At 44.1% G+C, this 18,831-nt stretch overlaps 1 protein-coding gene across 4 annotated transcripts in view; it reads left to right on the forward strand.

Moving 5' to 3' along the window:
* Positions 1-18,831, forward strand: part of CCSER1 (coiled-coil serine rich protein 1) — a 1,155,632-nt gene that overhangs the window by 533,870 nt on the left and 602,931 nt on the right. The window lies entirely within an intron of this gene.

Genomic DNA, 18,831 nt, shown 5'->3' on the forward strand with positions numbered 1-18,831 from the left:
GTGGCGGCTGGGAGGATGGAGAGATGCACCGCACGCATGCGCAGCGCGACTCGGCACGCCGACTAGCAGAGTGAGCATTAAAGGCGCCCGCTGCGGCACCCGCCGCCAAATTGGGGGGGACTCGGGGGAGGACTGCTCGTGGTGGGGGATGGGGCACCGACGTGCTCCCCTTGACTGCTGCTGCGGCTGAACCGCATAAATTTGTATTAAAAAAATTTTAAAAAAATTTTTTGGATCGGCAGGGGTCATGGCAGCCCCCCCCCATGTGACCCGCAACGATGGCACCCGGGGCACATGCCCCCCTGCCCCCCTGTTGTTACCCCTCTGTCTATCCCTGATTTTGCCGATTTCAACCAAATTTGCTGAAGGTGTAGGGACACATAGGAATGGCTCCAGGGTAGTGATGTCATCCACCCTGATTCAAGATGTTGGACACGTGAATGTTTGAGGTGCAAGTGGAAACTGATTTGGACCAAAGTTGGTACATTTGTAGGGACATATAGTGACACTTCAAACGCATGATTTGTAATGACATCATCCATCCCTGTTCAAGATAGCGGATGCATGAACATTTGATGTGCAAGTTGGCTGCCTTATGAACTGCTTAACCAATTTGGACCAAATTTAGTCCAGTTGTAGGGATAGTGAAAGGAAAGTAGGCAGATTAGTTGTTTATAGAACAACTTGTATTCCTAACTCCCCTCATCCCCAGCTACAATAGCCAAAGGAACTCTGGGTTTCATGGCAAACTCACATCCTAGCAAGATAGCTATTAGCATTGTCAGTGTGTAAAGACAGTACAGGTAAAACAAGTGCACAACACAATATCCTATCTATCTATATAGAGGACAGGACTGCCTTCAAAGACCAGTCATTTTTTCAATGCTATTAAATAAAGCACCATATACACTAATGGTGCTATATAATTCACTAATTAAATTAATAATAGCTTCAATGACAGACAGTCAACACAGTACAGAAACCTCTTAGATGTTAATGGGTTTTTATAGGCCTCAGAAACTTATTACTCCTCATTAGGTTTGAGAAAAGTTTGCTAATGAGGGTCTTTTGGGTATGACTACTGGAGGGAAAGCTGGCTTTTAATCCCTTAGATTTTTATAATGAGTTTGTTTGTTTTTAGGCAAGGAGGGGGGAAGGCATTCTGGCAGATCACTGAAAGAAACTGCAAGCTGTACAATTTAAACTAAGTGATAATTATGCTTTTCAGGGATGTATTTTGAAGTTTTAAAAATGCGTTATTATAGTGTGATTTCAGAATTAATTACAGGAGGAGGACAGCTAATTGTATTGTCCTAAATTTATCTTCACTCTGCAGACTGTGATGTGAATACTTTTCAATAAATTTTAGCCTGATACAGGTCTTCCATTTCTTAACATGTACCCAATATTTGAGAAATTAAATAAGAATCTAAATTTTTTATCTGCAGAACCCCATTCATATTTATTCACTGAATTCAGTGGGCTTATATCCAAGTAACTATATATAGGAATGTTGTCTACGTTAAAAATTTTATGTTGGTACATAATACTGGAAAATATCAGATATGATCTCCAAAATAATGATCAGACTAGTACAGTTTTTGTTCCTTAATATCATGCCTTTATAACTTGGTTCTAGGACATACCTATTATCTGCTTCTTAAATAATATGAGGCCGTATACACCTCCAGCGGCCACTGTGATGGACTGGGGGGAAGGGAGGAACTTGCCTGCTTCTCCGGCAGATGGGCAGCCACCACCTTCCCCTCCACTGTGCTGCACACCCACCAGTCTTCTCTCTAAGTCTAAGGCATGTGTGTGTGCGCACACTCACATGGTTTTTGATGTCTGCTCAGTTCATTTTAGATCCTGCTCAGGTTTAATCAGGAATGTCCCACTCTGAATGCATGTGCGTGCACACTGCTTTGATACTGCCACCCAGAACAAAACGATTTCCGCACACAGACAGAAAAATATTAGAGAGAACACTGGCACCCACATGAGTGGGTGAGGAGAAGAGAGCTGGTCTGGTGGTAGCAAGCATGACTTGTCCCCGTAGCTAAGCAGGGTCTGCCCTGGTTGCACATGAATGGGAGACTTGATGTGTGAGCACTGCAAGATATTCCCCTCAGGGGATGAAGCCGCACTGGGAAGAGCATGAGGTTTCAAGTTCCCTCCCTGGCTTCTCCAAGATAATGCTGCGAGAGAGACTCCTGCCTGCAACCTTGGAGAAGCTGCTGCCAGTCTGTGAAGACAATACTGAGCTAGATAGACCAATGGTCTGACTCAGTATATGGCAGTTTCTTATGAGTGGTGCTGTGGCAACAGCAGGACCTGGGATCAGGAAGAAACACACACACACACGAATCCCAGGGTGCCCCACACTACAAGCGTGGCAGCTGCTCCTTCCCTCTAGCTCAGTGCTGGAAATGGTGGCAGGCCTGGGAGAATCCTCTTAACCTGGCATCGCCCAGACTATTGCCTGCTGAGGTTAGCAAACCGCAGGTTACAGAATTGTAAACACTGGGTTGCAAAGTGAGGTTCGTGTGGTCTGGAGCAGCTGGGAGCTCTCTACTCCCGTACTCCAGATGACACGAGCCACCTGGGGTAACCCAGATGGCCGTGTCATGAGAATGGCTTCGGTATGTGCAATTACTGTGATTGATGGAATTTTTTTTGGAATTTTGGAATTTTCCAAATGAACAGCCTTCCTAATAATAAGGAGCTTAATTTCTGTCTGCTTCCATCACTGTGTGTCCCAAGCAACAGGCCACAGAGTTTGACATTCTTTTGTAGCATTTAACAATGGATTCTATTTGTTTTATTCCATATGTTTTCTAAAAGAACAGAAGTATCAAATGATAGGGAGATAATCTCAAGCTTGCCTATCAAGCCCTGTGAAAACTTGAGTGAAAACCATTGTCCAGTGTGCTCGGTGACTGGCCGTTACAACCTTTGAGAGAAAATGTCCACCTTGCTTTCAGATAATGGAGAAACCCAGAAGGCATCATCACAACTTATCCAACAAGGGAGGGCAGTTATTTCCTTGATGCCATTGTTAAGTCTTGCCCCACCAAGAAGGCAGACTCAAATGGACCCACCATTGGGGCTCGCCCTACCATGAAGCAGAGTCAAACACAGGAACATAGGAAGCTGCCTTGTGCTGAGTCTCAGATCATTGCTCCATCTAGCTTAGCATTGTCTATATTGACTAGCAGAGGGTTTCCAAGATTACAAGCAGGAGTCTCTCCCAGCCCTTCCTAGAGATGCCAGGAAGTGAATTTGGGACTTTCTGCATGCAGATGCTCTTTCACTGAGCTATGGCTCCGTCCCCTAGGAATCCTATGCATAGGATTGCAACTCCCAGGAAATTGTTCATAGGAGAAGATAAATGCTCATGTGTCATCTCCCATCCAAATGCAAACCAAGGTGACCCTTGCTTACCAAATCATACTTGTTACCACAATACCAGCTCTTCTCCCCAAAGTGGTCCACTAGAGGCAGCATGTTTTGGAGCATTTATCACACTTGCTCACTTGTAAGTGAACTTGCTTGCATGTGTATATAGAGAGAACCAAATGGATATACTTAATTTCAGATTTCCTCCCTGAAACAAACATAAAGGAAGAAGGTGATTCATTTACAGTGTGGCAACTTACTATTCTGCGCCAGTCATTTGTGTCATCCTGAAACGTAAGAAGAATTTTACTGCTTCCCTGAGTGCAGAAATAAACAGTAATTCTCCTCACCAGTTGCCAGGTTGATACAAGGGACTGACTTGCCGAGTGGGTAATCCCATGAAACTGACTGTTAGGAAACTTGGGACTGACAAAAGGAAGTACTTAATCTATGGGAAGCTTTGCCATGGTTTGGTGGGTGCAGACTTAACACTGGCATCAAAGAAATAATTGCCCTCCATTGCTGGATAAGCAACAGCGGAACAACAGGAAGAGAGGGGGTTATGCTTTTATATCCTGGTTGTAAGATTCCCAGGTGGTCCAATTAGATAGGCCTTGGGCCTGATCCAGCAAGGCTTTTTTATGTTGCATGCTATGTTGCACGGGAGCCAGCATGGTGTAGTGGTTAGAGTGCTGGACTAGGACCGGGGAGACCCGAGTTCAAATCCCCATTCAGCCATGAAGCTAGCTGGGTGAATCTGGGCCAGTCACTCTCTCTCAGCCCAACCTACTTCACAGGGTGGTTGTTGTGAGGAGAAACCTAAGTATGTAGTACACCACTCTGGGCTCCTTGGAGGAAGAGCGGGATATAAAATGGAAAAAAGAAAAAAGAAAAAACTTACCATGCTATTGAATATAGGAACCCAACTCAGCTAAAATCAAGCAAATTATACTTTTCGGCATTTAGAAAGTTCCTTAACAACCCTGGAATGCTAGAACCTAAATTGAGCAGGGACCTGGACTATAAGATATCCGTTCCTAACAGTCCTTTCCATTTCACATTTCTATGATTCTAACTTGTCTTTTTAGAATTGTGTGTCTGCCTGGGAGTCCTCTTGCCAACCACGTAAGCCGTTGTTGCTTCCTGGGTAGGGATGTGCCCGAACCGGTTTGGAGGCCATGCTGGAGGCCTCCGAACCAGTCCGGTTCCGAGCCGATCTGGCGGTTTGGCACGGAGGGGGGTTGTAGCTTTCAGGGCGGGGGGGTGGTACTTACCCCCCCTGCCCGCCGCTCTTCTCCTCCGGCACTGTGTTTTTAGATAAAGATTCTGGGGCGGCAGCGTTCCTCCCTGCCACCCCTGCCCCCGTCGTTAGCTCACCATTGCCGAAGTTGGTAACACGCATGCGCCTGTTCTGCCGCGCGTGTGCACCTGTCGCCACCCCGCGTGCGCACGGGGCGGGTGCACACGCGCGGCAGAACGGGCGCATGCGTGTTACCAACTTCGGCAATGGTGAGCTAACGACGGGGGCAGGGGCGGCAGGGAGGAACGCTGCCGCCACAGAATCTTTATCTAAAAACACAGCGCCGGAGGGGGAAGGGCGGTGGGGGGGGGAGTACCACCCCCCGCCCTTAAAGCTACAACCCCCCCATGCCCGACCGGACCGGTTCGGAGGCTTGCACATCACTATTCCTGGGTCAGGCCTCAGAGGCAGTGGAGGGGATTTGATTCACTCGACTCCTCCTCCTGCTACAAAAGTCATAGGAGTGCTTGTGCGCTCTCTCTCTCTCTCTCTCTCTCTCTCTCTCTCTCTCTCTCTCTCACCACAACCCTCCCACCTAATCTCTGTCCCCTCACCAGCCTGCCAGCTTTTACAGGCTACCGTACAGGCTGGATATCCAGGCTCCACTTGCCATGGCCACTCCCCACTTGCCTTTATTAATCCCTCCTGTGTCGATTGGCTTTTTCCGCCCTCCCTCCTTCCCTCCCTCCCTCCAACCTGATCTCTTCCCACTGTCCCCAGCCTGCTTGCCATCAGACATCATTGCCAGGAGCCCTTTGTGGCCAGGCTGACCACCCAGGATGTTGGCCCCTCCTGGGTTGGGTGTGGTGGTGGTAGGAGAGAAGCAAGTTGCTCCTCTGGAACTGTGTTCATTGTGGCACCTCCATCGGAGCGGGTGAGTGCCTTTTCTGGGCCAGCTGGACTTTGTGAACATGTAATATTCAAGCTATTAATTGAGGAAATCTTCCTTTTCCAGCTTTATAAGTCGTATGAGTGAATGTGTCAAGTTTTATATAAGACATTAACTAGTTTTAATGGATTCTGCAGCAATTATATGTTCAGAGGGAGAATATGAGAATTTTTGAAAAAGTGGTAATTAACTCTTCCTTCAATGTAGACAGTTTTGGGAAGGTGATATATTAGGGACAGTGCTGGGAATTTGAGATTCAAGCTGTGAACCTCAAACACTACTGCAAAAATGTTCCATTTATTTTGAGCATATCTCATATCAGTTCAACATCTTGAAAACTGAACTGACGTCTTGATTACTTTTGAGTCTTTTGAAGAGTGTGTACAATGCATGAATGAAAAAGATACAAGTAATACTGTTAATCCAATGTGTATATCACAGGCATCAAAGCTCTAGTTCACAAGCTTTGTTGCAGCTTGGATTCCTCTTGGACACTCTGTTTCACTCAGAGGCAGGGGCGGCCCTTTCATGAGGCACGGTGAGGCAACATTTTTTGCCTCATTATACCTTGTGCCAATACCCCTATTCAGAGAAACTGTTCAGGATAGCTTTTTATGTTGCCAGAGTGGTAGTTGCTTCCCCGTGTGGCTTCTTCTCACACTGCTCTGTTAACACCATACGGCATTCTTGGCGGCTTTATGCTATCTCCAGGTTCAGAGGCAGGATTCCAGTTGCAGAGGAGTAAGGCAGGAGAGTGGATATGACTTCATTTGCCCAGACAATTCCCCGTGAGTGTGCGGTGCATCATGGAGACCCCCCCTCCTCTCCCCGGTCTCCCTGCAGTCTGGCAGCTGCGGCTGATAGACGATTTTAAAAATTGGAGTTAGGAGAGCACTTACACTCGCTCTCCTATCTTAGAGGGAGGCATCACAGGAGGGTTTGCTGGCGTGGTGCCTGATCTCGGCGGTTCACATGTGTATGCAAAACCGGGGTGGGATCTCTTAGCCCGGTTTTGAACATGTGTGTGAATAGCCTCCTTGTGTACTTGTTTTCTTAATCAGGGCCGACCAGCCTACTAGACAAACTATGGGATCGCCTAGGTTGCCAAGTGGGAAGGGATGCCAATGGCCTGGGTCACAGGTCACCCATGGGCAGGAGTGAGGCAGCAAGCAGGCGGGAATTCCCCATCCCTGTTACCCACCTGCTCTCCTTGCCATGGAAAACTGACGCAAGTCAATGGCAGGAGTGGCAGCCTGCTGCAGGCCTGCTGAGCCTTCTTCTGCATGATCCTCACCACACATTAAAGTCATCTGAGGTCTGTCTTCAGTTGCCACCGGTGCTTCTGGTGGAGACTCAGAAGCGGTCCTTCTCTGTGGCTGCTCCTGGGCTGTGGAACGGACTCCCTGCAGAAATCCATAATCTGAATTCATTATTGGCCTTCAGGAGAGCCCTTAAGACCTATCTGTTTGGCCTGGCCTTCTGGGGTTTTTCAATGGTTGTAAATGGTTTTGATGTTGTAACCTGGTTTTTAAACTGTTTTGAATGTTTTAACTGTTGTTGTTTTATGGTGTTTTACAACCTCTGTTTTTAACTGCTAATTGATTTTAATTGTTGTGTTCTAATGTAAACTGCCCTGAGCCATTTTGGAAGGGTGGTATAGAAATTGAATGAATGAATGAATGAATAACTCATAACAGACAAAGAAGAAAATAAAATACAAAATACAATACAAAGGAGCTTAAAAATTCATTTTAAAATTAGTTGAAAAATCAGATCAAATCTGAAAACCAAAATTTAAAAGGCCTGGGTGAAAAAAACGGTCTTTACCTGGTGTCTAAAAGAACAAAGTGACAAAGCCTTCCCATAAACATGGTGCAAACACCAAAAAGGCCCTCTCCCTGGTAGCCACCTGCTTTACCTTATTTGGCAGGGACACCCAGAGGATGGCCTCTGAAGAAGATCTTAAGGTTCGGGTGGGGACATATGGGGCAAGGCACTCTCTCAGTTAACCTGGTCTCAAGCCATTTAGAGCTTGAAAGGCTAAAACCAGCACTTTGAATTGTGCCCCAAACGGACTGGGAGCAGTGCAGCTGACGAAGCGTGCAGTCCCATTTAATAATCTTGCAGCCCTATTTTGGACCAGCTGCTGTTTCTGGACCATATTCAAAAGTAGCTCCACATACAAGGCATTGCAGTAAGAGTAGTTCACTGAATGCATGGAGAGTAGAGGAGGATCTGGCCACTGGTCTTTCCCCCAGTTTCACCATGGTGGCCAGCACCACTCTGTCATCTGAAAACTGAGAAGCATCTATAAGGGACCCCCGTGTGTCCGTAATTGTTCACACATAGGGCCCCCTTTCACGCATTCTGCCAAACACATGCATTTCAAGGTCCTAATTGGCAAGACTGTGCTAGTGTCGAGGGGGGGGGGGCGTATAGCCAGGAAACATGACCCTGTCCCTCACCCTGCCCATAAATCCAGCAAGCGTTGGAAGAAAATGAATGAAGAGAGGTTAGTCTGGATAGGTCAGTCTTGACAGGATCCTTCTTTTGTACATCCCTTCAAATGTTCATCAGAGTCCATGGCCATTTCCTCCGCATATAAAAGATAGCTTTTGGCAGTGATCAATATATATATGAACATGTGAAACTGCTTTATACTGAGTCAGACCATTGGTCAATGTAGCTCAGTACAGCCTACATTACAGTCTAGGGTTCCAGACAATGCTTTCCCCCCAGCCTGGAGATGTGAGGGATTGAACCTGGGACCTTCTGCATGCAGAGCAGGGGCACTGCTAGTGACCACTGGCCCCATCCACTCAGATATGGGCAGAGGGGTCATTTTAGCCATACATTTGTCTCGTAATGCACTTTACACTTTTGCCCTTTATAAATGTTACCGAGCCTGAAATTGATGAGTAAGTGTTAATTATAAATGTTAAGCTATGAATAAATCCTACTCAGAGTGAACTTTTGGGGTAAAAGAAAAAGATCTCTTATGACATAGGTGACATTCACAGGGCCGACAGACTTGGTACAATATTGGTTCCCAACTTCCCACCCTAATTTACCAAAAAAAGTTATCAAGTTCCCTGCACCAGATGGTGTTTTTAAAGTACTTTCACATGAGGTGCTTGTCATATATTCTTATCACACATAAGGGACCCCGCTATTGTGAGAAATGCTTTGCATTTATATAGTGAGGTCAGTGCTCAAAGGGCTTCACAACATTATCTCCATAATTGTTACAAGATAGGCAGCGGTGGAGCGGGCCCACTGGCGGCCCGTGTGCAGCTGTAGCGGCCACCCTACTGACCCCGCCCCCTGCGTCTGATGTCAGACGCAGGGCTAGCCATGCCCCCCGTGTCTGATGTCAGGCACAGGGGGTGGGGTCTGGCTTCCAAATGGAGTCTTAAGGCTCAGTTCGGGAGTTGGAGTTTAACCCCCGAAGGGGCTGCGTGGCCCCCACTCAGGAGCTAAACTAGCACTCCCACGTCGGACGTCAGACGCGGGGGGCGTGTCATAGGAACATAGGAAGCTGCCTTCTACCGAGTCAGACCATTGGTCTATCTAGCTCAGTATCGTCTTCACAGACTGGCAGTGGCTTCTCCAAGGTTGTAGGCAGGAATCTCTCTCAGCCCTATCTTGGAGAAGCCAGTGAGGGAACTGGGAACCTTCTGCTCTTCCCAGAGCAGCTCCATCCCCTGAGGGGAATATCTTTCAGTGCTCACACTTCTAGTCTCCCTTTCATATGTAACCAGGGTGGACCCTGCTTAGCTAAGGGGACAAGTCAGGCTTGCTACCACAGGACCAGCCCTACCACAAGATCTTGCTACCACAAGACCAGCGAAGCGCAGCCTCTGATTGGGCACGGCCCGGGTTCTTTGAACCCATTCACCCAATGATAGCTCCGCCTCTGAAGATAGGTGAATGTTACCATCCTCATACGGGTGGGAGGAGCTGAAGATGAGATAGTGGCTTACCTAATGCCCTAGTGAGTTCGTGGCAAAGGTCAAGATGGAACTCTGTAGATCAGGGGTTCTCAAGCTTGGGTCATAAGAACATAAGAACAGCCCTGCTGGATCAAGCCCAGGGCCTATCTAGTCCAGCATGCTGTTTCATACAGTGGTCTACCAGATGACTGGGGAGCCCTCAGGCAAGAGGTGAGGACATGCCCCCTTTCCTGCTATTGTTCCCCTGCAACTGGTATCAAGAGGCATAGTGCCTCTGAGGCTGGAAGTGGACCACAGCCACATCCAGATGTTGTTGGACTCACCAGCCACAATGATCAAAGGCCAGTGATGGAGGTTGATTGGATTATGAGATGTTGGGAATTATACTCCAAAAACATTTTGGGCCCCCAAATTTAGAACCCTTGCCTTATATGGATTTTGGCCTTCATTTAATTTCTAAGTAGGGTAGAACCACCAGCCTGCATTGCCAGAGAAACAATCTTGGCATGGGATCTCTATATTGTTCTTGTATTTGCTGTTACATATACACATATACACACTCTCACACTCACACACAGAGTGTATATGAGAGAGAGAGAGTGTGTGTGTGTGTGTGTACACACATATACACACACAGTATTCACCCATAATATTGATTTAAAAATTGCATTGCATATGATTTATAATCGAGAGGTGGGGTATGAACACTCACATGAATTAAAATTGCTACATTGTCTCTTGGTTGGTCTATTCATTTGTGCAAGTTGGTATATAAATAACAGTAGCAAATGGCTTCTTTGGTAACATGCTCAGTACTGGTGATGTTATCTCTTTCCCCAAGCAGTGTTTTCTGAAAATATAGCTTTTGTGTCATATAATCTGACCTAGTAAAAGGCAAATTAATTCTAACATTAGAGCTTGTATAAATAGCTCATTTGGAATAATAATATTTTACAGTGAAAATACAGGCTTTGAACCATAAAAGGAGAAAAATGACATCCATGATACCTTTTCATATTAATTCTATCTATCATTATTGGATTCTAAACAGAACAGTGTTTTACTGCAATCCAGTGGTATCTCCGAATAACTGATTATGCTTATTAAAAACACATCAGTCACTTTTCCCAAATGGTAAATCATATATTGAGCAATCAATAATACTTTATAAGCAATGTAAATTAGAGCCTGGTTAGCTTCCTGCTGATCCTGATTTCATTTTATGTTTATTATTTCAATTTGACATATAGGAAAACAAAATTTGCTTCCAGAATAAATTAATAACTTGCTCAGCTCAACATGCACCTGTGTGTTAGTGTTTAATTTCTGCTGTGTGTGACATTAGGTGATTGGCTCATGTCAAGAATTCTAAGTATAATTAATGATTAAAATGATTGTCTCACTCTAGTTGGCTTACTTAAATCAGTTGAGATGCCAGGATAGAACTTGATTCAATTTCCCCCAATGAAGCTTGGTTTAAGAAAGATCCAAAATACTAGTCTGTGATGCTTGGAGCTATCTCCAAAAGCCAACAATAGAGTTCCATTTGGGCACCTCTCATTCATGCCACTAATGTAAGATCTGTAACAGGTATGACTTGTCCCCTTAGCTAAGCAGGGACCTCCCTGGTTGCATATGAATGGGAGACTTGATGTGTGAGCACTGTAAGATATTCCATTTAGGGGATAGAGCCGCTCTGGAAAGAGCAGAAGGTTCCAAGTTCCCTCCCTGGCATCTCAAGATAAGGCTGAGAGAGATTCCTGCCTGTAGCCATGGAGAAGCCACTGCCAGTCTGTGTAGACGATACTGAGCTAGATGAACCTAGGGTCTGACTCTATATATGGCAGCTTCCTATATACCAAAGTCTACCTCTCCTTAGCAGTACACAAAAATTATGCAATGGTTGGTTGTTTTCTTTATTCCATTAGCCATGGGCCATCAGCACAAAAGCAAGCACATAAATAAAAAATGCAAGCCAGCCAAGTGAAGTGAAATCAGGAAGATGTCTCACACCTGCACAGCTCTTGGGTCTTGGAAACCCAAGAGTCTGAGCTGTCAGTGACTGGCCAGGAGAGAGATCTTGGGGTCATGGTGGACAGGTCATTGATAGTGTTGACTCAGTGTGCGGCAGATGTAAAAAAAAAGAAAAGACAAATTCTATGCTAGGGATCGTTAGGAAGGGGTTGAAAATAAAAATGCTAATGTTATAATGCCCTTATACAAATCTATAGTGCAGCCACATTTGGAGTACTGTGTGCAATTCTAGTCACCATATCTTAAGAAGGACATTGTAGAAACGGAAAAGGTGCAGAAGAGGGCAACCAAGATGATCAGGGGCCTGGAGCACCTTCCTTATGAGGCAAGTCTACAGCATCTGGGGATTTTTAGTTTGGAAAAGAGGCAACTACTGGGAGACATGATAGAGGTGTATAAAATGATGCATGGAGTAGAGAGAGTAGACAGAGAAATCTTTTCCCCTCTCTCATATCACTAGAACCAGGGCTCATCCCATGAAACTGAAGGCCAGGAAATTTAAGACTGACAAAAGGAAGTATTTTTTCATACTGTGCATAATTAATCTATAGAATTATCTGCCATGGGATGTGGTGATGGCCACTAGCTTGGATAGCTTTAAAGGGGGCTTAGATAAATTCATGGAGGACAGGTCTATCAATGGCTACCAGTCTGAGGGCTGTAGGCCACCTCCAGCCTTGGAGGTAAGATGCCTCTCAATACCAGTTGCAGGGGAGCAAGCAGAGGAGAGGGCATGCCCTCACTTCTTGTCTGTGGGCTTCTTGGAGGCAACTGGTGGGCCACTGTGTGAAACAGAATGCTGGACTAGATAGGCCTTGGGCCTGATCCAGCATCTGAACATTTTCAGATGTTCTCATGAACTGGCAGCATCTGCTTCTGCTAGATGATGGAGGGTGGGAATGGTCTGCCACCTTCACAATGACAGAAGCTATTTAGTGAAGGGGGGAATGCTGCTCTCTCAATCAAATGGGAATGTTTTGAAGTTCATTTGGGCACTCTGGGTGGCACTCAGGAGGGGTTATGCTTCATGGCAAATGTGCCATGATCCAATGAGACATGGGATAGCACCACCATTTTACGTGGACAAACTTGGTAGAATTTTGCCTCTAGGCCTGAACATATGAAGGTACCTTATGTTGAGTCAGATTATCTGTCCATTTAGCCCAGTACTGTCTGCTTTGACTGACAGGGCTGCACATATCTGTTTATGGAACATGGGGAGAGATGGCTGGAACTTCTAGCTACCCACCCTGATGTTGACACACATGCTGGTCATTCCTTCACTATGGAAGTGGGAACTCTTAACAATCTATGATTCCTGTATTCATTGTATATACATAGGTATGACCCTTCCTCATGAAAGCTGAACACGTGGTGTGGCCAGCAGGGGTACTGACATTGGAAGGCATACCTGCTCCCCGCCCCATGTTCTGTAAAAGTGGTTTTTATGAGAAGAGAGCAAATATGTTTGTTTTTATATCTATAAAATGATGTTGATTTTTGTGTGTGGTGATTTGTGAGCTACTTTGAATATATTTTTCTTCAGTAGAAAAGTAGAATTTAAAATCTGTTTAAATATACAGGAATGATGTTGTTGTGTTCTCCCAATGAATATATTGCTTCTAGTAACCTCTATTTTGGAGCTACATTTTACCAAAATAATATTTTACACTTACACTGCAAGCCTCAGTTGTAATTAGTTTGGAATAAACCCATGGAAATTAGTGTGGTTTTCTTGTGATCAGGCTGTAAATCTAGCACCCATCTCTCAATTTATATCACAGCACATTCAAAAGCAGCTCTAATGCTTAATATTTTTAACTGTGTGTCTTTGTTCCATAGTGCATGTGCACATTCACTTAACATAATATTCTCATTTCTTGTTTAAAGTTAGCCGTTTGCCTTCTTGTACATTTCTACATGTTAAGAGTAATGTGTTGGCCATGGTTTAGATGTGACATGGAGGTTATGCTTTGTTTTTCAGAAGCTTTCAGAAAAGAATTAATTTCCTTGGGTTGCAGTGTATTTCACCAAAGCTTTTAACAAGCCATTTTGCACGTCTTGAATGTTGTGACTGCAATTATTCTCACTGCTTCATCTCCTCGCCAAAGGATCTTTTTGATTTTATTATGGAACTACTTTTGACAGGTCATTTTAACTTATTTGGCTGGGGAGGTTTCAGTTTGAATTTTCTACTCTTTGAATATGTTCTCAACGAATGCAAGCATGTTGCACATCTACATATGGCATTTTAACTCCTTTTCTCAAAGAAGAGTTGCCTGTACAGAGTCTAGATGGACTCCTGTAGTGGGCTTCATATTTTTCTTGACTTCGGCACAGATCCTTATCTAGTATATAGTGTAAATAAGAAGATAAAAGATAATCAAATACTACAAATCATTTTCCTTGCAATATTTTATTAATGAATAAAAATTCAGTTGCACTCAAGACGTTAACAGTGGAATTCCATAGAAATTTATGTAACATTTTAAAACAAGAATGACATGGTGATGAGACATTATCAATTTCTACTTCTCCTATTATATTTTAAAATGTCTTTTAAAAATAAAAAATAAGTGGCTGACATCCTGACTAATGAAGCACCCAGTCCAGGAAAGAAGCACCAATGCTTCTGAAAAGTCCAACTAACTCAGGAGTGGAGGAAATTTTCAGTGACCTCTCCTTCCCCAGGATGTGCTCTTTGCCACCCAAACATATCTCCCTGATGGTTGCTCTGCCTTCAGGGACACATTTTCAGGTGACACAGTCGGCTTCCAGGGGAAGAGGAGGTAATTTAAATTCCCCACACACAAGAATTGGGGCTGCATTAGTCCAGAACTCTTTAGAAGCACTGGTTCTTCTCCTGTTGCTCCAGTGCTTCTTAGGGTATTGGCCAGTGTCAGTCCTAGTCAAGATTCTCTTGGACTGCATTCTGTCCAGATGAACGTAATGTGAGACCTCTACATCAGTTGAACAGACCAGAATAACCATATGTTGGTTTGCATATGCTTGTAACTTCATTTGATTCTCATTCACACGTACATGTCATTCACAAGTGACACTTACATATTTGTGAACCAGTCTTACAATTCCCAGTTCTGTACATAGAAATATAGATTAGAAAATCAGCTTAATCCATAAGCATGAAAGGGTGGGAGGGAATCCTATTATTATTGCATCATCACCCTAATTATATGGCAGTGGCTAAACCATGATAAGGGATAGCTAAGCTGTGTAAAATGATCTTGAGTATGATTCCTAGAAAATGCCTTCTGCTCCCAGTTGACAGACTTCAGATCATATGTATCATTACTTTCTCCTGTCATTAAAACAAATACACATCCACTTGTGTGCATTTTAAAGGGAAATGTTAACATTCATATACCCAGTACCCCGAATGTTGGGGGGCAATATGCTAAATCATTGTAAACCGCTTAGAGAGCTTCCAGCTATAGAGCAGTATATAAATGTAAGTGCTATTGCTATATATCTGAGTGCCCTTTATAACTGATGCAATACACATGCAGTCTGTATTAGGGTTTTTGAACCTTTTGCCTGAAACTGCCCTCACTGTCCTTCAAAGTTTAGATCTCTTTCACTTACTTTTAAATATTAGTTCATCTTGATTGGAGTCCTTTTAAAATCTAGGAGAATTCTGGAGAATTGTTTTTTCCATCTGTGTGGTTACATTTTGCAGTCATCTTGCGGTATGATACTTATGGTACCAAGTTGGGTACAAATCATTTGTTATAGAGTCCAAAGAGCTGAGGTCAAATTATATGTCCCTTTTTGTTACTTGCTGCTTGTTCAAAAGTTGTCATCTAAAATGCCCCTATTGTCTTATATGCTCTTTGTTTATACTTAGACACATACCATGCAGGGGGGTCATGAGACAAAATGATCTCACTTATAACCCACACATGAGTATAACCCGCAGCCAATCACTGGTTATGTTAAAAAAACAAAAAGCTCTTGTATTACCTTCACCTTTTTGAATTTGCTTTGTCCTTCTGAATGAGTATAGAGAGCAACAGATCATTGGTTATGTTTAAAAAAAATCACCTTTGTATACCCCACATCCACTTAATTCCCCACATTCCACCTCTTGGGATACAAAACTTGTGGGTTATAGTCACAAAAATACGATAATTCAAGGACTATACTCAAATATGGCCACTTCATACAATACATTGTTTGCACTACAGGTATGCATGGATTTTTTTTTTTATTCAATTCAACCTCGAAGCAAATTGCAAAAATTTGAATTGTTTAGTCAGACCAGCCAGCCACTACTAGTTGGTTCGACAAATTGGAAATTCACAATAAATTCATGATTTGCCCATAGGGAACAATGGGAAACTCAAATCACCCTATTGTTCCACATGGATAGGCCATAGGGACACCAAAGTGGGTTAGGTGGTACAGCATGATTGCTACCCTGTTACCCAACCCACAAACGAAATGGGCAATCGGGCAATTAAAAAAATTAAATTAAACCTCAAAATGCTATGGGGGTTTAGGTTAAAAAGAAGTAGGGACACAGGAAGCTGCCATATACCGAGTCAGACCATAGGTCCATCTAGCTCAGTATTGTCTACACAGACTGGCAGCAGCTACTCCAAGGTTTCAGGCAGGAATCTCTCCCAGCCCTATCTTGGAGATGCCAGGGAGGGAACTGCTCTTCCCAGAGTGGCTCCATCCCCTAAGGGGAATATCTTACAGTGCTCACACTTCCAGTCTCCCATTCATATGCAACCAGACCCTGCCTAGCTAAGGGGGCAAGTCATGCTTGCTACCACGAGACCAGCTCTCCTCTCCCTGCAATGTAAAAATTGCCTGATTGCCCATTTCTTTTCTGGGTTGGATGGTAGGTAGCACCCATTACGCCATACCACCGAACCAACTTTGGTGTCCCTAGGACCTACCCATGGGGAACAATGGAGTGATTCGAGTTCCCCATTGTTCCCCATGGGCGAAACAAGCAGAGTGGGTTGCACACATTTTGCAACCCTGCCCTTAAAAACAACACTGCAGAACCGAAGTACACACAGTCCCTCCCAACACAGAACACATTTTGCCAAACACACAGTCCAAGATTACTAGAATCCACTGTCAGCCACAGTGCCTGCGCTGCAGTAACATCATTGGCGCAGGTTGTTCTCTCTCACACAATTATCACTCGCTCCTTACATTTCAGCATTGCAACAGCTGCCACAGCAGCACCCTTATTAGCAGCAAGCATAGCTATAAGCTCAACTACAGCAATGTCTTCAGCCACATTTTGACAGAGTGAGTACACCTTGCAGTGCAGAGTGCATTGCAGGTTGCAGAGCAGATCAGAGCACTAAATTTTAGAAGCACAGGTTAGACTCTCAAGACCAGACATGGAGTTCATCTCACAGCAATCACTACAAAAATATTATACACACGCAGCTGCCACTGTCCAATGCCACAACACAAACCAAACCACAACTCATGGAAGGAAGGAAGGCAGGCAGGCACCCAAGTTCTGCCTTTGTCAATCTGAGATCCAGCAAAACCAGATAGCTAATATAGCAGCAATAGCATAGAATCTTATGCTCACTGCAGAGAAAACAAAACCACAAATTCAAACCCTTCTTGTTTCCTTCCTCCCTCCTCTCCTGATGTATCCTCCTCAAGGGCACACTAAGGGCTCTCTCTGCCTCCCAGGCCTTTTGAAAATATTTTGAAATTCCCCATTTCCTTCTAGTCAAGGGGGCACAGTTGCCCATGACAAAATTTGATTTGAATGATCTCCAGCTAATCAGAAGCTAGTGCCAGAAAACCAATCAACAAGGGGCGGGGGCGCTCACCAAAATGGCCACTCGAATCATGCAAATCAATTCACGTTGAATCGGGGCTAATTCAATTTTAACACGAATCAGCTCCTTTATTTTAAAGGTTAATCAATTTCCATTAGAATCACATGAGTCACCCTGATTCAGCATGAATCAATTTGTGCACGAATCGAATTGCACATCTCTAGTTCACACCTAACCTTTTAAGTGTACAGACAAAAAAAGAATAAAGCATGAACATGAGGGTCAAACAAGATGAGGCATGGAAGGCCCAGGATTAGATCTTTCGGCATCTTTTTCAAAGCATAAAAACAAATGCAGGAGATCCCAGATTGCGTTGTAATGTGACACTGGAAGAGAGGGGACTTGTTTTTTCCTCCACACCACTTTGCCAACAGAAATTGCCCCATGAACCTGCTAATCATCTTACTGGGGTGGAAAGTCATGTACAATACGTGGTTTTAAAAGCTGCCTTTGCAAAGTTGACCTTGAATGTGGAAATAGCACCAAAGAGTTAATCTCCCTCCCTAGCCCTGTGGTCCTAGGTCCAATTCATGCTCTTCCTGCAGTTGCTTTTAAGCTTTAGGGGCGGGGGTTTGGAATAATTTATTGTAGATCTTCTGTGTCATATGTCGTTTGGCTCTGACAAATATGAGCACCACACAGGGGTGCTCATCTGTAAATTTGTTTTCAGTTTCTTCTTGAATGTCCATGTGGTGGCAAATCCAGATTTGCTGCCACATACCATGTGAAACGGTCCAAGATTGTTGCTTGGTCCTTGGTCCTTTAGTGTGCAAACAGCTCAATGTCATAAACTGTAGGATTTCTTCCATTTTCATCAGAAACAAGATGGGGCAGAGTGTGTATTACAAGGAGATGTACTGCATGCTGATTCTCTGGGCGTTCCTTCAATATAAACTACTACATATTGAAGGATTTATTCAGTCACATCCCATTTGTTAGCTGTATTTAACTGTTAGGCTGTGAACTTGTACTGAACTTAATGGCCGACAGTACAGCTGAAGCAATCACCCTGAAAATAAGTTGGAGTTATGCAACCCCCTCCTTTAAACAGCTATAAAATATACAGATTGTCTTCTCCTTTCTTTAGTTATCAAGATTTATTTGTTCTCCTGCTTCTAATATCACTGAAGATATTTTCTGCCAGTATTAACTTCTCAGATCAATAAATTTTGATAGTGATCTTGAGGGAAGTTAGTGTCTAGTAGCTATCATAGTCCTGTATGCTCTTGCGGAAAAGCAGTTGTTGCAAACAAAATTGGCCGTATCTTGGGGACTGATATTCAAGACACTGCACATATTTTACAGTACAATTATCTAGGGTGGCTGTGTTGCCCTCTCTGTAGAGGAAAAATAGAGGTTTGCAGTTTGAACAATCCAGTTTTATGAGTTAGGAGTGAGCAGCAATAAGTTTTC

The sequence above is a fragment of the Hemicordylus capensis genome, chromosome 5 (assembly GCF_027244095.1).
Source record: "Hemicordylus capensis ecotype Gifberg chromosome 5, rHemCap1.1.pri, whole genome shotgun sequence".
NCBI lineage: Eukaryota > Metazoa > Chordata > Lepidosauria > Squamata > Cordylidae > Hemicordylus > Hemicordylus capensis.